Source organism: Arachis hypogaea, chromosome 15 (genome assembly GCF_003086295.3).
Source record: "Arachis hypogaea cultivar Tifrunner chromosome 15, arahy.Tifrunner.gnm2.J5K5, whole genome shotgun sequence".
In the NCBI taxonomy this organism is placed as follows: domain Eukaryota; kingdom Viridiplantae; phylum Streptophyta; class Magnoliopsida; order Fabales; family Fabaceae; genus Arachis; species Arachis hypogaea.
In genome coordinates, this window is record NC_092050.1 from 64,759,327 (window position 1) to 64,782,287 (window position 22,961).

Here is a 22,961-nt window from a genome sequence, read left to right on the forward strand (position 1 = left end):
ACAACAAACATAATTGAAGAAATGCACAACCAAGTATGATGCATGTCTAGCCTTAATATAGGTAATGAGCTCATTTGTCGGTTTCTACCCGCTCCTGACGCAACCCGAAGCAACTGAAATGGGTATGGTTTTCCAGTCAGCATAGGTACAGTTCTCACTAACCGACGTATGCGTCATATCCTCTTTAAGCAGACTCTGCCTTACAGGTGGCGGCATTTCAGCCGTGTATGAAGTCATATACTCTGTAAGCAATCCTTACATTACAGGTGCGGCATTCTAGTCATGTATAAATTAATATCCTCTGTAAGTGATCCCAGGTTATCAGTTGTAGGTATAGCTCTCAATAGCTGTGTAGCACTGGAAAACGTTCTGTGGTCGTACCACTATTTATCTGACTGCCTCAATGCAGCAGATGAACAAAGAAATAACTCTGGAGGTGCCTTAATGCAACAAATGTACACAAAACAAATATTTCTTTGTTGTATTACTCGTCTCTTTTATCTCTTTACTCTACTCTGATTTCTCTGCTTAACGTATGTATTTAAAGCTTATGTAAATTTCGGTATGAATAGTTATCCTGTCCCAAGTATATGTTCATTAAGTCTATACTGAAACAGTTTAACTTTTCATATTATACCTAATCCTAGTCGCAACTCAAGTAATGACTAAGTTGCCCTAGTTCGTTCACTAGTCTCTGTCTGTTTTTATGTGATTAAAATTTTACAGACTTTTTCTTTGGTTTTTATCTTTTCTTTAATTTTCTATCTTTTCTTTATCTTTGCCTCACTAACATGTTATTACCACTCCCTAAGTGTTTTATGAAGGTAATTATGAGATTCTGCACTTAAAGTTGTCTTTCTAAAGCTTTTACAGAAAACTACCTTTTTCGCATTATTTTATTATTTTTATTAAAATATTATTTTTAATTAAATATTATTATTTAATATTTTATTATTATTTATTATTTTATTAATATATTTTCGAAAATTACCTTCCTTTAACCTTTTACTTTATAAATTCACTTTTTACCACCCGTAACTTTTAATATTTCTACTTTAACCACCCTAACTTTCAGAAATCACAAAATAACCCCTCAAACACCAAAATATTTACCTCCTTGCCCTTTCTAAGATCTAAAAGGTGTTTTTCAATGTTCTTCACCACACTCAAAGTGTTCTCCGTGTTCTTCATATATTCTTCAGATTCTTTTTCTGTTTTTACCCGTTTTTCAATCTTTTCAGCAATCGATTTTTACCAAAATTCATAATAAATTTCCAGCCACTAAAACCCAATCTTTTCCTCATGATTTCAACACAAATTGAACCTCAATTTAAGCTCTAGGGTTTCAGTTTCCAGCAGCCACAAGAACACACATTCATAGCTTGAATTTCATCAAATTTCATCAAATTTTCACCAAAATTTCAACAAGAATTACTTATACAAACAATCAATTTCAAGCACAGCCAAACCATATTATAATCACACAACTCAAACACAATCAATCAAGATTAAATTCATCAAACCCTACCTTGATTTGCTGCTCCGAATCCGGTTACTCTTTGAAGTGTTCTTAAAGCACTTTTTCCTCCTAAAACACATCAAGAACAACTTTAAAACTATAAACCCTCAACTAAACGAAATTCAGAAGCATTTTAGGAAGGTTATCCTCACCTTAAACGTGCAGGAAATCAAATATCTTTGGCCCACAAGTCAAGCTAAGCAAGAGATCTAAGGAAGAACATCAGGAAAACACTTGTTTAAGCATGTTTCCTTGAAAACCAAATTGAAGACGGAGGGAGACAGCCATATCACCTTATTTTCATCCTTGATAAGTTACATGGTTATGTAGAGGAAGAAGAGAGGATCATTATGGTGAAATCGGAGTTTTGATTTGAGTTTTAGTTCAGAAGAAATCAAGCTTTGAAGATTAAGTGTTCATGAAAGTTTCTCTCTTTTGTCTCTTGTTATTTTCGGCCAAAATGATGAAATGAGACATCCTTGGAGGTCATGGAGGTGTAAGGTGAGTTTTGATTGGTTGGCTTGGAGGTGGGTTAAAATAATATTAAAATATCTCAGGTGTATAACTACTAAAACTAGATGTATCGGAACACTCGTAAAAACATCTCTAAAAATTATTTTATGAGCTACTAGCATAAATGACACTAGTAACATATTTATTATGAGATTAGAACATGTATGATGAGGCCTTAGCATTGCTAAAGTCATCAGAGAGTGCTGGTGCTAAGCTGCACCAGTAAACCGTAAACCTGGTTAAACTGATTTTCTATTTTTAACTAAAACAGACCATGTGACCTTATAATATCATTCAATCATCTTTTAATACTAATATAATACTAATATTATACTATTATCTCTCTTCTATCATGAATCGAGTCCGGTTCGTCAAACTGAGACTATTTACGAAAACTAGAATCAAAACTCCTAACCGATACGGTTCAAAAACTAGGTTCTTCGTGACTGCATTATCGAGCTTGCCTCAAAAAAGGTTCCAGCTTAAGGATGACATAATGACAATGATGATTGAGATGCATGATGATATATCAGAGGTGTTCCCTTTACTGATCTTCTGGACACATCCGTACTTTCAAAAAAGATCTTACGTACTAGGAACGAACTGCTCTGATACCAAATTGTAACGACCCAATTTTCAATATATCTGGATCATACCGGAAACTGAGCGCTACCAATTTGTCTTCCTAAATATTATCTATTATTTATCATATGAGCCTTATTTGTTGTTAAAAGCGTAGTTAATTTACGAGGTATATATATTTTTTTAAAATGTTTGGATTAATAGACAAAATCATTCATAATCAACTCACAACTGATAACAGATAAAACAGTTATAAGCAACCACATATAAATACATCACAAGCAGCTAACAATATTTAGTGATCCAGCCTTTATTAGAGTATAGACCTTTAGTTAGAAAACCCCTAGATATAGCTAGATAATAACTATATACATATATATACATACAACATCCCAAGTCCTGACCTGTTCAAGAGGTCCCTAAGCTGGCACCTAGGCTAGCCTAGACTCTATACTCACCTAGTCCCTCTAAACTACTAAAGCGAGGGAAAGTACGTTCTAGGTCTTCAAAACTCAAGTCAGGTGGAACGTCATCAAAAGGTAGAACATAATCTGCTACTCCTCTGCACGATCAGACATTGCCATAGGACGTCTCTCTGGTACCTCATCAAGTAGCCACACAGCAGGAGTCTCGTACACAGGATTTAGGTTAAAGTTCACGTACAAACGGGGTGAAGACATTGGCTGGTCTCACAGTATATACATATAAACAGAGAACGATATTCACCCTAGACTCAGAAGACTATCTAGAGCGAAATCCTCTTTGCAGAACCATCATCAACGAACTACGGTAAGGTACTCTCACTTCCATCTGAAGGGGGAAAGGAGAGAGAAGGGGTAAGAACTGGGGAGTTCTTAGTAGGGCCGGGGTTATTAGTTACGTTCATTAATTCTATGTTGTTTAGCATACTAATAGCAGAATACAGAGAAGCAGTAAATAGAAAACACAGATAAATAGAGAAGATAGAGAAAACAGATAGCAGAAAATAAACAGAAGAATACAAGAAAATAACACAAACACAAAGAATAGAATACACACAAGGAAAACATACATTCATACAACAAACATAATGGACGAAATGCACAACCAAGTATGATGCATGTCTAGCCTTAATGCAGGTAATGAGCTCATTTGTCAGTTTCTACCTGCTCCCGACGTAACCCGAAGCAACTGAAATGGGTATGGTTTTCCAGTCAGCATAGGTACAGTTCTTACTAACCGACGTATGCGTCATATCCTCTGTAAGCAGACTCTGCCTTACAGGTGGCGGCATTCCAGCCGTGTATGAAGTCATATACTCTGTAAGCAATCCTTGCGTTACAGGTGCGGCATTCTCAATAGCTGTGTAGCACTGGAAAACGTTCTGTGGTCGTACCACTATTTATCTGACTGCCTCAATGCAGTAGATGAACAAACAAATAACTATGGAGTTGCCTTAATGCAACAAATGTACACAAAACAAATATCTCTTTGTTGTATTACTCATCTCTTTTGTCTCTTTACTCTACTCTGATTTCTCTGCTTAACGTATGTATTTAAAGCTTATGTAAATTTCAGTATGAATAGTTATCCTGTCCCAAGTATAGGTTCATTAAGTCTATACTGAAACAGTTTAACTTTTCATATTATACCTAATCCTAGTCGCAACTCAAGTACTAACTAAGTTGCCCTAGTTCGTTCACTAGTCTCTGTCTATTTTTTGTCATTAAAATTTTACAGACTTTTTCTTTGGTTTTTATCTTTTCTTTAAATTTTTATCTTTTCTTTATCTTTGCCTCACTAACATGTTATTACCACTCCTTAAGTGTTTTATGAAGGTAATTATGAGATTCTGCATTTAAAGTTGTCTTTCTAAAGCTTTTACAGAAAACTGCCTTTTTCGTATTATTTTATTATTTTTATTAAAATATTATTTTTAATTAAATATTATTATTTAATATTTTATTATTATTTATTATTTTATTAATATATTTTCGAAAATTACCTTCCTTTAACCTTTTACTTTATAAATTCACTTTTTACCACCCGTAACTTTTAATATTTCTACTTTAACCACCCTAACTTTCAGAAATTACAAAATAACCCCTCAAACGCCAAAATATTTACTTCCTTGCCCTTTTTAAGATCTAAAAGGTGTTCTTCAATGTTCTTCACCACACTCAAAGTGTTCTCCGTGTTCTTCATATATTCTTCAGATTCTTTTTCTGTTTTTACCCGTTTTTCAATCTTTTCAGCAATCGATTTTTACCAAAATTCATAATAAATTTCCAGCCACTAAAACCCAATCTTTTCCTCATGATTTCAACACAAATTGAACCTCAATTTAAGCTCTAGGGTTTCGTTTTCCAGCAGCCACAAGAACACACATTCATAGCTTGAATTTCATCAAATTTCATCAAATTTTCACCAAAATTTCAACAAGAATTACTCATACAAACAATCAATTTCAAGCACAGCCAAACCATATTATAATCACACAACTCAAACACAATCAATCAAGATTAAATTCGTCAAACCCTACCTTGATTTGCTGCTCCAAATCCGGTTACTCTTTGAAGTGTTCTTAAGGCACTTTTTCCTCCTAAAACACATCAAGAACAACTTTAAAACTCTAAACCATCATCTAAAAAAACTTCAGCAGCGTCTTAGGAAGGTTATCCTCACCTTAAATGTGCAAGAAATCAAAGATCTTTGGCCCACAAATCAAGCTAAGCAAGAGATCTAAGGAAGAACATCAAGAAAATACTTGTTTAAGCATGTTTCCTTGAAACCCGAATTGAAGAGGGAGGGAGACAGCCATCTCACCTTATTTCCATCCTCGATATGTTACATGGTTATGTAGAGGAAGAAGAGAGGATCATTTTGGTGAAATCGGAGTTTTGATTTGAGTTTTATTTCAGAAGAAATCAAGCTTTGAAGATTAAGTGTTCATGAAAGTTTCTCTCTTTTGTCTCTTGTTATTTTCGGCCAAAATGATGAAATGAGACAGTCTTGGAGGTCTTGGGGGTGTAAGGTGAGTTGTGATTGGTTGTCTTGGAGGTGGGTTAAAATAATATTAAAATATCTCAGGTGTATAACTACTAAAACTAGATATATCGGAACACTCGTAAAAACATCTCTAAAAATTATTTTCTGAGCTACTAGCATAAATGACATAGTAACATATTTATTATGAGAATATAACATGTATGATGAGGCCTTAGCATTGCTAAAGTCATCAGAGAGTGCTGGTGCTAAGCTGCACCAGTAAACCATAAACCTGGTTAAACCGATTTCCTTTTCTAACTAAAACAGACCAGGTAACCTTATAATATCATTCAATCATCTTCTAATACTAATATAATACTAATATTATACTACTATCTCTCTTCTATCATGAATCGAGTCCAGTTCATCAAACTGAGACTATTTACGAAAACTAGAATCAAAACTCCTAACCGATACGGTTCAAAAACTAGGTTCTTCGTGACTGCATTATCGAGCTTGTCTCAGAAAAGGTTCTAGCTTAAGGATGACATAATGACAATGAGGATTGGGATGCTTGATGATATATTAGAGGTGTTCCCTTTACTGATCTTCCGGAGAAATCCGTACTTTCAGAAAAGATCTCATGTACTCGAAAATCAGGGTTGTTACATTTCCAGTAGGGAGTATAGACCTCCTTGCTATCTCATACCACCATTTGGCCTCAGGTATGAGATCTGTTCTGTTCAAGTGGCTTGGAGCTCCCTCTGAATCCCTTTCCCAGTCTCTGCCTTCAAAGCATAACCCATGTAATATCTCGTCAGGGTCATTCTCACCCTGCAACCTTTCCTCAAAGCTACGCTCTCCATAGGTTATTACTCTCAACTGTAGGGCCCTCATGACTGATGGTGGACTGAAATCTACCTCAACACCTCTGACATAGCTCTTATAAGGGGGTTTGTCCTGGCTTGCCTTCACAGTATTTGCGTAGAATTCTCTTATCATGACTGCACTGATGTCTGTTAAAGGTTCACACAAAAGTTCCCACCTCCTTTCCTTGGTAATTTGTCTCATGATGGGATACTCTCCCTCCCTTAGCCAAAAACTCATCTCTGGAATAACATGCTTTGACTCCATGAGCCTATGATACCTTGCTTTATGAAACTGAGATTTAAATTTCTTTTGGTCATAGGTTGAGGGTTCAGCCACCACTTGCTCCTTGCCTTTCCTTCTTCTAAAGCTTGAAGAAGCCATGATATTGAAAAGAAAGGAAAAAAAACAAGGGTGCACTTTGGTTGAGGTGAGGTACGGGTGAGGAAGGGTTGTTGGAACGTGTTTGGAAGGGGAGAAGAATGAAACAAAGACTTATAAGTGGAGAGATCTTGTATGAGTAGGAAAAGGATATGTGAGCTAGGAGGTATCACCACCTATTTATAATCAAAACATGAATCATAAAGATGTAACCACAAGTGGGGAGAGTTCAACTAAACAAGAATAAAGGGTGTAGATTGAGTGAAGCATTGTAGGGAGCTTATAGTATGGACGGCTTGCATGCATAGTTGAAGGTTGACAAGGATTGCTCCCCCATTGGATGCATGTACTTCGGCCTTCAAGGTTTCAAAGCATGCAGATTTTGTTTCCCAAGAGAGCACGCTTCTCTAAGCACATGTGACTCTCATTGTTACCTTGTCATGACCGTGCTTGCTTCCTTGTTTTGTCTTCTTCTAAATCTTCTTTGTCCTACAAAATTAAGACAAAGCCTTATTTAAATCATGGTACGGTAGTGGGGTAATGAGTAATAAAGAAAGATAATTCTACATGTTCCTTATTTAAATGACCAATCATGCTCCTTAGATTTTGAACAAAGATTTGGTAGACACCAAACTTGTTCTTTGTTAAGGGATCCATGTAAAACTCAGTGAGTATCTACCACAATTGGCTCATTCATTATAAAGAACATTTTATTTCTTACTATGATACCATAAGCTAAAAAAAATTGAAGCAATATATGATCCATCTGTTCATAAATTTAAGTCTATGAATAAAAGTGATTTTTCTAAAATTCTCTGCATATGTAAACACCAAACTTAATGTTTGGCTATACACTCCATCAAAATGACTAAGTATACATCCTAAGGCAGCTTGAGAAGCTATTTTGGAGTGCCGTCAGGCACAATAAACTTAGAAATCGAGCATATGCTTCAAGACAATGCATGCAATTATCATATATACTCATGAGAATTCAAATTCATGCTAGAAGGACCATTGATTATTGAAGTTAAAAACCAAAGCAAGAATATTAAATCATGGGTTGCCTCCCATGGAGCGCTTTTTTATTGTCACTAGCTTGACATTGGACCCTCATTAGGGTGGTTGATGATTGTGATGTCTCAGTTTGTCTCCTCTCACAATGTGCTTCCTCCCAGTGTCTTGATGTTCAATCTCTGCATGCTCCAGTGAGAGTATCCTGTTGATAGTGTAGTAATCATCAGATTTTTTATTTGTCCCTAACTGCTGGTAAATTAACTACACTTTACCTCCCTTTGAAAATCCTTCAGTTGGGATCTTTTTCTTTTTCCACCCTTTTGGACCCTTTTTCTTGTTTTTCTTCCCTTTTTTTGGTGATTCTTTTCCTTTGACAATGAGCTGTGTTTTGAAATCTGTCTTCTTAGTAGCTAACACTTCACCTCCTTCTTGCTTTCTCTCATCATTCTTTAGAGTCTCATTCTCCTTTTGTCCTGCTTTGCTGCTTGTCTGTTGTTCTGGAAGGGAATCAATGAGTGTCTTTTTGGTTTCTTCCTTCCACTGCAAGTCTACTTTGTCAACCTCCATGCATTTTTCTTTTTCCTTATTATGATGTGCTTTTGGAAAGACATTCAGGGTAATGCTTTCATCATGCACCCTTAGAGTTAGCTCTCCTTGTTCAACATCTATAATGGCTCTTGCTGTGGCTAGGAATGGTCTTCCCAAGATAATAGATTCACTCCCTTCTTCTCCTAGATCCAGGATCACAAAGTCTGCAGGGAATATGAACTTATCCACCTTGACCAAAAGGTTTTCAATTACTCCTTTGGGAAACACCAATGATTTGTCCACGAGCTCTAGTGACATTTGTGTGGGCTTTACTTCCTCTATGCATAGCTTTCTCATCATAGAATAAGGGATTAGATTAATACTGGCCCCTAAGTCACACAGTGCCCTTTTTATGGTTATATTGCCAATAGTACAAGGTAAGAAGAATGATGAGCGGATAATTTATACGCTTTTTGGCATTGTTTTTAGTATGTTTTTAGTAGGATCTAGTTACTTTTAGGGATGTTTTCATTAGTTTTTATGTTAAATTCACATTTCTGGACTTTACTATGAGTTTGTGTGTTTTTCTGTGATTTCAGGTATTTTCTGGCTGAAATTGAGGGACTTGAGCAGAAATCAGATTCAGAGGTTGAAAAAGGACTGCTGATGCTGTTGGATTCTGACCTCCCTGCACTCAAAGTGGATTTTCTGGAGCTATAGAACTCGAAATGGCGCGCTTCCAATTGCGTTGGAAAGTAGACATCCAGGGCTTTCCAGAAATATATAATAGTCCATACTTTGGCCAAGAATTGATGACGTAAACTGGCGTTCAACGCCAGCCTTCTGCCCAAATCTGGCGTCCAGCGCCAGAAAAGGATCCAAAACCAGAGTTGAACGCCCAAACTGGCACAGAACTTGGCGTTCAACTCCACAAATGGCCTCTGCACGTGTAACACTCAAGCCCAAGCCCAAGCACACACCAAGTGGGCCCCGGAAGTGGATTTATGCATCAATTACTTACTCATGTAAACCCTAGTAACTAGTTTATTATAAATAGGACCTCTTACTATTGTATTAGGCATCCTGGATTGTATTTTGATCCTGTGATCTCGTTTAGGGGGCTGGCCATCTCGGCCAGGCCTGGACCTTCACTTATGTATTTTCAACGGTAGAGTTTCTGCACTCCATAGATTAAGGTGTGGAGCTCTGCTGTTCCTCAAAGATTAATGCAAAGTACTACTGTTTTCTATTCAGTTCTTCTTATTTCGCTTCTAAGATATCCATTCGCACCCAAGAACGTGATGAAGGTGATGATTATGTGTGACGCTCATCATCCTTCCCCCCTATGAACGCGTGCCTGACAAACACTTCTGTTCTACATGAATTAAGCTAGAATGAGTATCTCTTAGATCTCCTAACCAGAATCTTCGTGGCGTAAGCTAGAATGATGGCGGCATTCAAGAGAATCCGGAAGGTCTAAACCTTGTCTGTGGTATTCCGAGTAGGATTCAATGATTGAATGACTGTGACGAGCTCCGAACTCGTGATTGCAGGGCGTTAGTGACAGACGCAAAAGGATAGTAAATCCTATTCCGGCATGATCGAGAACCGACAGATGAATAGCCGTGCCGTGACAGGGTGCGTGAGCAGATTATTCACTGAGAGGATAAGATGAAGCCATTGACAAGGGTGATGCCTCCAGACGATTAGCCGTGCCGTGACAGGGCATTGGATCATTTTCCCGAGAGATGACCGAAAGTAGCCATTGACAGTGGTGATGTATCACATAAAGCCAGCCATGGAAAGGAGTAAGACTGATTGGATGAAGATAGCAGGAAAGCAGAGGTTCAGAGGAACGAAAAGCATCTCCATTCGCTTATCTGAAATTCCTACCAATGAGTTACATAAGTATCTCTATCCCTATTCTTTATGTTTTATTTACATAATATATTGTAGCCCATATGAGTCAACTTAACTGAGATTTACAAGGTGACCATAGCTTGCTTCATACCAACAATCTCCGTGGGATTCGACCCTTACTCACGTAAGGTATTACTTGGACGACCCAGTGCACTTGCTGGTTAGTTGTATCGAAGTTGTGACAATTATGAATTAAAATCAAAGCACCAAGCTTTGGAGGCATTACCAGGGATTGTTCGAGCCTGGACATCACAATTTCGTGCACCATGTTTTTGGCGCTGTTGCCGGGGATTGTTTGAGTCTTCGGTAAGCTTTTGGTCCGGTCACATCAGTGCCAGATTCCCTTTTGATCCGGCAACAGCACCAAGTTTTTGGCGCCGTTGCCGGGGATTGTTTGAGTTTGGACAACTGACGGCTCATCTTATTGCTCAGATTAGGTAATTTTCTTTTCGTTTTATTTTCAAAAATTTTTCAAAAATATTTCTAAAATTTTCTCATCTGTTTTCGAAAAAAATAAAAATGTTTTCAAAAATAAATTATTCTGTGGTTTCAAAATTTTTAAGAATGAATTCTAGTGTTTCATGAAATATGTTGAATCATATCTGGCTGTAAAGCCATACCCAAACTACTTTGGGATTGGTATTCAACTAATCACTCCAGCCCATGTAATTATATGTTGCAGCCTGGCTGGCTGTAAAGCCATGTCTAAATTCATTTGGACTGAGGCAGCAATTTGTTATCAAAAGCAAGTTAGTTGGAGTTAATCCACCTGCTACTGTTTCTGATCACCTGCTGAAGCTTGGCTGGCCATTGGCCATGTCTAGTGTTTTGGACTGGAGCTTTCATTGAAAGCTTGGCTGGCTAGTGAGCCATGTCTAATTCCTGGACTGAAGCTTTAGACTAACATGGCAAGATTCCTGGAATTCATATTAAAAATTTTGGAATCCTTATTTTTCTTTTAAATTTTCGAAAAATATAAATAAAAATCCAAAAAAATTAGAAAATCATAAAAATAAAAAATATTTTGTGTTTCTTATTTTAGTCTTGAGTCATATCATAAGTTTGGTGTCACTTGCATATGCATCTTGCATTTTTTCGAAAATATCATGCATTCATAGTGTTCTTCATGATCTTCAAGTTGTTCTTGGTAAGTCTTCTTGTTTGATCTTGATGATTTTTTGTTTTGTTTCTTTTCATGTTTATCATATGCATTCTTGAATTCTTAGTATCTAAGCATTAAAGAATTCTAAGTTTGGTGTCTTGCATGTTTTCTTTGCATTAAAAATTTTTCAAAAATATGTTCTTGATGTTCATCATGACATTCAAAGTGTTCTTGGTGTTCATCCTGACATTCATAGCATTCTTGCATGCATCACATGTTTTGATCTAAAAATTTCATGCATTGCATTTTTTTTTGTGTTTTTCTCTCTCATCATAAAAATTCAAAAATCAAAAAAATATCTTTCCATGTTTCTCTCATCAAATTCGAAAATTTGAATTGACTTTTTCAAAAATTTTTAAAAATCAAGTTGTTGCCAATGAGTCAAATCAAATTTTCAATTTGAAAATCTTATCTTTTTCAAAAATAAAATCTTTTTCAAAATTATTAGTTATTTTCGAAAATTTCAAAAATATTTTTCAAAAATCTTTTTCTTATTTTTATACCAAATTTTCGAAAATAACATAATCAATTAATGTTTTGATTCAAAAATTTGAAGTTTGTTACTTGCTTGTTAAGAAAGATTCAAACTTTAAGTTCTAGAATCATATCTTGTGATTTCTTATGAATCAAGTCATTAATTGTGATTTTAAAAATCAAATCTTTTTCAAAACTAATTTCTATCATATCTTTTCAAAAATATCTTCTTATCTTATCTTTTTCAAAAATATCTTTTCTAACTTCCTAACTTCTTATCTTTTCAAAATTTGTTTCAACTAACTAACTAACTTTTTGTTTGTTTCTTAACTTTTTCAAAACCACCTAACTAACTCTCTCTCTCTCATTTTTCAAAAATATCTCTCCCCTTTTTCAAAATTTCTTTTTAATTTATTAATTATTTTAATTTTTAAATCTTAATTTTCGAAAATTACTAACACATTTTCAAAAACCAATTTTCAAAAATCACTAACTCTTTTTCAAAATAATTTTCGAAAATTATTCCCTCCTTCTCTCTCATCCTATTCTATTTATTCATTCATATCCTAACATCTCATCTCACATCTCTTCCAATTCTCACAAGTTGTGTTTCTTCCTTTACATCACATTCTTTATCTCCCCCTCTTTTCTTCCACTCACAAAGGGATCCCTATACTGTGGTATAGAGGATCTCTATTATTATTATTATCATTTTTCTGGCCATTCTTCCTTGTCATATGAGCAGGAGCAAGGATAAGAACATTCTTGTGGAAGCAGATCCAGAACCTGAAAGGACTCTGAAGAGAAAATTAAGAGAAGCTAAAATACAACAATCCAGAGATAACCTTTCAGAAATTTTCGAACAGGCAGAGGAGATGGTAGGCGAAAATAATAATAATGAAAGGAGGATGCTTGGTGACTTTACTGCACCTAATTCCAATTTACATGGAAGAAGCATCTCCATTCCTGCCATTGGAGCAAACAACTTTGAGCTGAAACCTCAGTTAGTTTCTCTGATGCAGCAGAACTGCAAGTTTCATGGACTTCCATCTGAAGATCCTTTTCAGTTCTTAACTGAATTCTTGCAGATATGTGATACTGTTAAGACTAATGGCGTAAATCTTGAAGTCTACAGGCTCATGCTTTTCCCTTTTGCTGTAAGAGACAGAGCTAGATTATGGTTGGATTCTCAACCTAAAGACAGCCTGAACTCTTGGGATAAGCTGGTCACGGCTTTCTTAGCCAAGTACTTTCCTCCTCAAAAGCTGAGCAAGCTTAGAGCTGATGTTCAAACTTTCAGACAGAAAGAAGGTGAATCTCTCTATGAAGCTTGGGAAAGATACAAACAGTTGACCAAAAAGTTTCCTTCTGACATGCTTTCAGAATGGACCATCCTGGATATATTCTATGATGGTTTATCTGAGCTATCAAAGATGTCACTGGACACTTCTGCAGGTGGATCCATTCACCCAAAGAAAACGCCTGCAGAAGCTCAAGAACTCATTGACATGGTTGCTAATAACCAGTTCATGTACACTTCTGAAAGGAATCCTGTGAGTAATGGGACGCCTATGAAGAAGGGAGTTCTTGAGGTTGATACTCTGAATGCCATATTGGCTCAGAATAAAATATTGACTCAGCAAGTCAATATGATCTCTCAGAGTCTGCATGGAATGAAAGCTGCATCCAACAGTACTCAAGAGGCATCTTCTAAAGAAGAAGCCTATGATCCTGAGAACCCTGCAATAGCAGAGGTAAATTACTTAGGTAAACCTTATGAAAACACCTATAACTCAACATGGAGAAATCATCCAAATTTCTCATGGAAGGATCAGAAGCCTCAACAAGGCTTTAACAATGGTGGAAGAAACAGGTTTAGCAATAGCAAACCTTTTCCATCATCAACTCAGCAACAGACAGAGAACTCTGGACAAAACGCTTCTAATTTAGCAAATCTAGTCTCTGATCTATCTAAGGCCACTGTAAGTTTCATGAATGAAACAAGGTCTTCCATTAGAAATTTGGAAGCACAAGTGGGCCAGCTGAGTAAAAGGATCACTGAAATCCCTCCTAGTACTCTCCCAAGCAATACAGAAGAGAACCCAAAAGGAGAGTGCAAGGCCATTGACATAAGTGCCATGGCCGAACCTGTGAGGAAAGGAGAAGACGTGAATCCCAAGGAGGAAGACCTCCTGGGACATCCAGTGATCAATAAGGAGCTTCCCTCTGGGGAATCAAAGGACTCTGAGGCTCATCTAGAGACTATAGAGATCCCATTGAACCTCCTTATGCCCTTCATGAGCTCTGATGAGTATTCCTCTTCTGAAGAGAATGAGGATGTCACTGAAGAGCAAACTGCCAAGTTTCTTGGTGCAATCATGAAGCTGAATGCCAAATTATTTGGCATTGATGCTTGGGAAGTTGAACCTCCCTTGTTCATCAATGAACTAAGTGATCTGGATCAACTGACATTGCCTCAGAAGAGACAGGATCCTGGAAAGTTCATAATCCCTTGTACCATAGGCACTATGATCTTTAAGGCTCTGTGTGACCTTGGTTCAGGGATAAACCTCATGCCCCTCTCTGTAATAGAGAAACTGGGAATCTATGGGGTGCAAGCTGCTAAAATCTCACTGGAGATGGCAGACAGCTCAAGAAGACAGGCTTATGAACAAGTAGAAGATGTATTAGTAAGGGTTGAGGGCCTTTACATACCTACTGATTTCATAGTCCTGGATACTGGAAAGGAAGAGGATGAATCCATCATCCTAGGAAGACCTTTCCTGGCCACAGCTAGAGCTGTGATTGATGTTGACAGAGGTGAAATAGTCCTTCAATGGAATGAGAACTCCCTTGTATTGAAAACTCAAGGATCTCCCTCTGCACCCATAGAGAGGAAGCAGGAAAAGCTTCTCTCCAAGCAGAGTCAACCAGAGCCCCCACAGTCAAACTCTAAGTTTGGTGTTGGAAAGTCTCAACAAAGCTCTGCACATCTGTGAGGCTCCATGAGAGCCCACTGTCAAGCTATTGACATTAAAGAAGTGCTTGTTGGGAGGCAACCCAATGTTTATCTAATTCTTATTTTTATTGTTTTTCATGTTTTCTTAGGTTCATGATCATGTGGAGTCACAAAATAAATATAAAAATTGAAAACAGAATCAAAAACAGCAGAAGAAAAATCACACCCTGGAGGAGCATCTGTCTGGCGTTCAAACGCCAGAACAGAGCATAGTTCTGGCGCTGAACGCCCAGAATGGGAGTATCCTGGCGCTGAACGCCCAGAACAAGCATGGTTCTGGCATTCAACGCCAGAAATGGCAGCAAAGGGGCGTTGAACGCCCAAAAGGGGCACCAACCTGGCGCTGAACGCCCAGAGTTGTGTGCAAGGGCATTTTGCATGCCTAAATTGGTGCAGGGATGTAAATGCCTTGACACCTCAGGATCTGTGGACACCACAGGATCATCTCAGGATCTGTGGACCCCACAGGATCCCCACTTTACCTCCTCATAATCCTAGTTTTTATTTCCACATCTTCTTCTTCATCTATTCCTTCTTCCTTTGCTCGAGGGCGAGCAACATTCTAAGTTTGGTGTGGTAAAAGCATAGCTTTTTTGTTTTTTTCATAACCATTGATGGCACCTAAGGCCAGAGAAACCTCTAGAAAGAGGAAAGGGAAGACAAAAGCTTCCATCAAGGGTCTATAGCTCAGTGGTAGAACATTTGATTGCAAATCAAGAGATCCCTGAGATACCTCAGGGGATACATTTTCTTCCACACAATTATTGGAAGCAACTAAGGGTGGAACATCAAGAGTACTCCATCATCCTTCATGAAATCAGAGAAGATCTAAAAGCAATGAAGGAGGAGCAGCCAAGGCAAGGAAGAGACATAGAAGAGCTCAAGGACATCACTAAGGTGGACTCATTCCTTGTTCTTACTTTCTCTGTTTTTCATTTTCTATGTTATGTGCTTATCTATGTTTGTGTCTTCATTACATGATCATTAGTAGTTAGTAACTCTGTCTTAAAGTTATGAATGTCCTATGAATCCATCACCTCTCTTAAAATAAAAACTGTTTTAATTCAAAAGAACAAGAAGTACATAAGTTTTGAATTTATCCTTGAACTTAGTTTAATTATATTGATGTGGTGATAATGCTTCTTGTTTTCTGAATGTATGCTTGAACAGTGCATATGTTTTTGAAGTTGTTGTTTAAGAATGTTAAATATGTTGGCTCTTGAAAGAATGATGACTAGGAGACATGTTATTCGATAATCTGAAAAATCATAAAAATGATTCTTGAAGCAAGAAAAAGCAGCAAAGAACAAAGCTTGCAGAAAAAAAAAAAAAAAAAGAAAAAAATAGGCGAAAAAAAAAATAGAAAGAAAAAGAAAAAGCAAGCAGAAAAAGCCAATAACCCTTAAAACCAAAAGGCAAGGGCAAATAAAAAGGATCCCAAGGCTTTGAGCATCAGTGGATAGGAGGGCCTAAAGGAATAAAATCCTGGTCTAAGCGGCTAAACCAAGCTGTCCCTAACCATGTGCTTGTGGCGTGTAGGTGTCAAGTGAGAACTTGAGACTGAGCGGTTAAAGTCAAGGTCCAAAGCAAAAGAAGAGTGTGCTTAAGAACCATGGACACCTCTAATTGGGGACTTTAGCAAAGCTGAGTCACAATCTGAAAAGGTTCACCCAATTATGTGTCTGTGGCATTTATGTATCCGGTGGTAATACTGGAAAACAAAGTGCTTAGGGCCACGGCCAAGACTCATAAAGAAGCTGTGTTCAAGAATCATCATACTGAACTAGGAGAATCAATAACACTATCTAAACTCTGAGTTCCTATAGATGCCAATCATTCTGAACCTCAATGGATAAAGTGAGATGCCAAAACTATTCAAGAGGCAAAAAGCTATAAGTCCCGCTCATATGATTGAAGCTCTGTTTCATTGATAGTTTGGAATTTATAGTATATTATCTTCTTTTTATCCTATTTGATTTTCAGTTGCTTGGGGACAAGCAACAATTTAAGTTTGGTGTTGTGATGAGCGGATAATTTATACGCTTTTTGGCATTGTTTTTAGTATGTTTTTAGTAGGATCTAGTTACTTTTAGGGATGTTTTCATTAGTTTTTATGTTAAATTCACATTTCTGGACTTTACTATGAGTTTGTGTGTTTTTCTGTGATTTCAGGTATTTTCTGGCTGAAATTGAGGGACTTGAGCAGAAATCAGATTCAGAGGTTGAAAAAGGACTGCTGATGCTGTTGGATTCTGACCTCCCTTCACTCAAAGTGGATTTTCTGGAGCTGTAGAACTCGAAATGGCGCGATTCTAATTGCGTTGGAAAGTAGACATCCAGGGCTTTCCAGCAATATATAATAGTCCATACTTTGGCCAAGAATTGATGACGTAAACTGGCGTTCAACGCCAGCCTTCTGCCCAAATCTGGCGTCCAGCGCCAGAAAAGGATCCAAAACCAGAGTTGAACGCCCAAACTGGCACAGAACTTGGCGTTCAACTCCACAAATGGCCTCTGCACGTGTAACACTCAAGCCCAAGCCCAAGCACACACCAAGTGGGCCCCGGAAGTGGATTTATGCATCAATTACTTACTCATGTAAACCCTAGTAACTAGTTTATTATAAATATGACCTCTTACTATTGTATTAGGCATCCTGGATTGTATTTTGATCCTGTGATCTCGTTTAGGGGGCTGGCCATCTCGGCCAGGCCTAGACCTTCACTTATGTATTTTCAACGGTAGAGTTTCTGCACTCCATAGATTAAGGTGTGGAGCTCTGCTGTTCCTCAAAGATTAATGCAAGGTACTACTGTTTTCTATTCAATTCTTCTTATTTCGCTTCTAAGATATCCATTCGCACCCAAGAACGTGATGAAGGTGATGATTATGTGTGACGCTCATCATCCTTCCCCCCTATGAACGCGTGCCTGACAAACACTTCTGTTCTACATGAATTAAGCTAGAATGAGTATCTCTTAGATCTCCTAACCAGAATCTTCGTGGCGTAAGCTAGAATGATGGCGGCATTCAAGAGAATCCGGAAGGTCTAAACCTTGTCTGTGGTATTCCGAGTAGGATTCAATGATTGAATGACTGTGACGAGCTCCGAACTCGCGATTGCAGGGCGTTAGTGACAGACGCAAAAGGATAGTAAATCCTATTCCGGCATGATCGAGAACCGACAGATGAATAGCCGTGCCGTGACAGGGTGCGTGAGCAGATTATTCACTAAGAGGATAAGATGAAGCCATTGACAAGGGTGATGCCTCCAGACGATTAGCCGTGCCGTGACAGGGCATTGGATCATTTTCCCGAGAGATGACCGAAAGTAGCCATTGACAGTGGTGATGTATCACATAAAGCCAGCCATGGAAAGGAGTAAGACTGATTGGATGAAGATAGCAGGAAAGCAGAGGTTCAGAGGAACGAAAAGCATCTCCATTCGCTTATCTGAAATTCCTACCAATGAGTTACATAAGTATCTCTATCCCTATTCTTTATGTTTTATTTACATAATATATTGTAGCCCATATGAGTCAACTTAACTGAGATTTACAAGGTGACCATAGCTTGCTTCATACCAACAATCTCCGTGGGATTCGACCCTTACTCACGTAAGGTATTACTTGGACGACCCAGTGCACTTGCTGGTTAGTTGTATCGAAGTTGTGACAATTATGAATTAAGATCAAAGCACCAAGCTTTGGAGGCATTACCAGGGATTGTTCGAGCCTGGACATCACAATTTCGTGCACCAAAGAAGCCCCTAGGATCTTTGAGTTTTGGTGGGAGACCTCTTTAAATTACAGCACTACACTCTTGTGTAAGCATAATGGTTTCTTTCTCATGCCAGCTTCTCTTCTTATTGATAAGTTCTTTCAGAAATTTAGCATATAGAGGCATCTGCTCTAATGCTTCGGCCAGGGGGATGTTGATTTCCAACTTCTTGAAGACTTCAAGGAATTTGGGGAAGTGTTGATCCTTGGTCTCCTTGTTGAACCTTTGAGGGTATGGCAAGGGAGGTGTGAGAGCCTTCTCCACTTGCTTCTGTCCTTGAGATGGTTCTTCCATTACTTGCTTCCCTTTACTTAGATTTTTTGGCTGGTCATCCTTTTCATTAAGCTTCTCTTGAGCTTGCTTGCTTAGTACATCTTCTTCCTTATTGTTGGCTTTATCATGCTTGCTGCTAGCTCTGTCATTGTCCATAGGCTTTTTGTTATCTTCTTTGTCTTTCACCAAGGTTCTTCCACTCCTCAGTTGGATGGCTTTGTAATCCTCTTTAGGATTTGGAATGGTATCACTTGGGAGTGAGCTTGTTGGCCTTTTGATCACCGCTTGTTTGGACAGTTGTCCAATCTGCCTCTCTAAGTTTCTTATTAAAGCTTCCTGATTCTTGCTTGTTATCTCTTGGTGCTTCATCATCTTTTTCATCAATATCTCCAAATTGGAGATCCTTTAAGTGTCTTGTGATGTTTGTGGCTGGTTGTGAGATGTTGAAGGTAAATGATAGGTGTTTTAGTTAGTGGTTGGGTTATTGGGTGGATAGTAGCTGGAATTTGGGTAGTTGTTTTGGGGTTTTCTGTATGGATTGGGGTTAGTGTTTTGCTGGTTGTTATTGCTTGTGTTTCTTGAGTTTTTTTGGTTTGAATTTCTTTGCCATGGTTGCTGGTTTTGATTGTGGTTATCTCCCCATCTGAGATTTGGATGGTTCTTCTAGGATGAATTGTAGGTGTCACCATAAACTTTATTTTGGCCTGAGCCTTGGTTGTGCACATATTGAATTTGTTCCTACTGCTGATCTTCTTGGTTTTCTTTATTTTGCCCCCATGTGGGTGATGGTTGGCTTGTATTCACTGCTGTAACTTGGAGGCTATCAATTCTCTTAGCCATCTACTCAGATTGTTGCTGGATTTACTGTTGCATTACCTTGTTTTGAGCTAGGATGGTGTCCACACCTTCCAACTCCAAGACTCCTTTCCTTTGGGCTGGTTGGTGTTGCCTTTGATGAGAAAAGAAGTATTGATTATTTGCCACCATATCAATGAGGTTTTGGGCTTCCTCTGCTGTCTTCATCAGTTGTAAAGAACCTCCTGCTGAATGGTCTAGTACTTCTTGAGCTTTCAGAGTCAATCCTTCATAGAAGTTCTGAAGGATGTCCCATTCATTGAACATTTCAGGGGAACATTTTCTAATTAGAGCCTTGTATCTCTCCCAAGCCTCATAGAGAGATTCTGCATCCATCTGTGTGAATGTTTGCACCTCAGTCTTGAGCCTAATGATCCTTTGAGGGGGGTAGAACTTGGCTAAGAATTTATTCACTAGATCCTCCCAGCTAGTGATGCTTCCTTAGGGGAAGGTTTCAAGCTATTGAGCAGCCTTGTCCCTCAATGAAAATGGGAACAATAGTAATTTATATGTTTCTGGATGCACACCATTGGATTTCACTGTATCACAGATCCTCAAGAAGGTAGATAAATGCTGGTTTGGATCTTCTATTGGACTTCCTCCATAGGAGCAGTTGTTTTGTACCAATGTGATGAGCTGGGGCTTCAATTCAAAGTTGTTTGCATTGACATTTGGGGTAAGAATGCTACTCCCACAATGCCTTGGATTAGCAAATGTATATGAAGCTAAGACTCTCCTTTGTGGTTGACCATTGTTGTTGGCCACTCCCACTGGTGGATTTGTTGGATTCTCCTCCATTTCCTGGTATTCTTCTTCAAAATTTTCTCCACCAATGACTCCTTTTCCTCTGGTTTCCCTTCTCAGTCTTCGAAGAGTCCTTTTGTCACGATCACCAGAGGTGGAGACCTCTCTCCTAGCTTCTGTCATACAACCAGAACAACAAGAAACACAAGAGCACTCTGTAGCTTGAGTGCAGTGAGAGTTAGTAGAGTTAGTGTGTTAGTTAAAAATAAAGAAAATAAACAAAAACAAAGAAAAAGTGCTTAATCTAGACCACCATCTTACTTAATGATTGTCAATCTAGATCAATCCCCGGCAACGGCGCCAAAAACTTGATGTGTGGAAAACGATCCAACACAAAATTCACCGGCAAGTGTACCGGGTCGCATCAAGTAGTAATTACTCACATGAGTGAGGTCGATCCCACAGGGATTGAAGGATTGAGCAATTTTAGTTAGATGGTTGATTTAGTTAAGCAAACAGTTGATGAGTTGAGTGAATTGTGATAAACAGAAGCTAAATTGCATGAAAATAGAAGGAAGAGGGGAAATTGACAGAGAAATAAAGTGCAGAAGATTAAATTGCATGAAACTTAAATTGCAAGAAAGTAAAAGAGCTGAATCTTAAAGAGCAAGTAATGTAAATGACTGATGCTTAGAGTGCAATAAATGTAAATTGCTTAAATAGTAAAGTTATGTGGGAGCTGGGATTTAGAATTCAACAGGTAAATGTAAAATGCAATCAATCAGAGAAGGAGGAGATGAAATAAATTATAGAAGATCTAAACAGAATAGCAAAATTGCTTGAAGAACAAAACAGAAAGTAAATTCAGCTCAATTGTAAAAGCTAGGAAAGAAATTCAAGATCTCAGGGAATCAATGAGACTAGAAAGTAGATCTAGATCTCAATTCCTTCCTTGATCAAACAGAAAACAAATTGCAGAAGAATTGTAAATGAAAGCAGTAAAGGAAACTCAGATTTAATCCTCAATTCTCTTAATTATGTAGAAGAAGAACAAAAATGGATTTCAGATCAAGATTTGAAACAGAATTTCTTCAATCTCAATCCAAAATTGCAAAACAGAAAGCAAAAAATGCAGAAGTAAGAAAAGGAGGAAGAGAACTCAAATCTCAATCCCAATTTTCCCAATTCAAAGCTAAAATGTAAAAGTGAGCTAAAAAATAAAACTAAAAATAAAAGAAGGTTCAAAAGTGAGAGTCCAAAGTCCTCCACAAATCAAAATAACTCCTATTTATACACTTTCTAATTTTTGATCTTCAGACTTTGGAGTGGGCTTTTCAAATTTGGTGAAGAATTGAATTTAATTAATTTTGGACCAAGGCCCCTCAGGGAAGCGCTCAGTTGAATGAGCAAACGTAGCACTACATAGTTTGTTTCTTGGGCTCGTGCCTTCATAGCGCTAAGTTAACTAAACTAACGCAGCGCCTTTGCTTTGTATGTGAGGTTCCCAATTCGAACAATGGTGAATGCATTTTGTGCCCAATTTCCTTGCAAGTATAGCGCTCAGTGAACTAACACAACGCAGCGCCCTTTGCTTTGAGTGGAAGCTCCCCCTTCGATTCCCAGTGAAGCCACTTTGGTGCACCTTTTGGCCAATTTCCTTTATGAAGTAATGGCGCTCAGTGAAGTAAAGTAACTGAGTGCCCAATGCCTTTGCTCCCTTGCTTGGTGTAGCGCTTCTCTTGGTTCATCATGTGCCTAGTTCGATTCTTTGTGAAGCCATTTTGGCCAATTTCCTTGCAAGCCTTGTAGCACTCCTTCGTTCCTAGCACAAGGTTCGAACCTTTGCTCCACCTTTCCTTGACATTGCCTTGCTTTTTTTCTCATGAGGCGCCCGATAAAGTTAACAAAGTTAACTGAGCGCTATTGATTTTTCCTTGTTCTCTTTGGTTCCTTGTAGCGCTCGGTTAAATCACCCAACGTAGCGCCTTGGCCTTGCTTCCTTGGCTTTGGACTAGCACTCAAATAGAGAGCGCTGCGCTCAATAAGAGAGCGCCATGGCCTTGCCTTAGTTGATGCACCACGCTTTTGTTTCCTTAGGCCACGCTTTCCTTTTTTCTTTCTTTTCTTCTCCTACAAGTAATTAAAACAACCAATCAAAGCATCACCAAATTCACAAGGTTTATAAATCATTCAAAAACTAACCAATTCTAGCTTAAACCTCATGATTTTGTGTCAAATAAAGGATGGTTGATTGATTCAACAAAACCATGCAAATCCACTCTAAATTACTTACTTACAATATAAGAAAGTGCATAAAACCTAATGAAACAAGTGAAAAAATGCTTGAAAAGCTAACATAAGAT

General features: G+C 38.0%; 1 pseudogene; it reads right to left on the minus strand.

Annotated features, from left to right (window-relative positions):
• The window catches only part of LOC112747048 (uncharacterized), a 54,575-nt pseudogene that overhangs the window by 25,878 nt on the left and 5,736 nt on the right, over positions 1-22,961 (minus strand).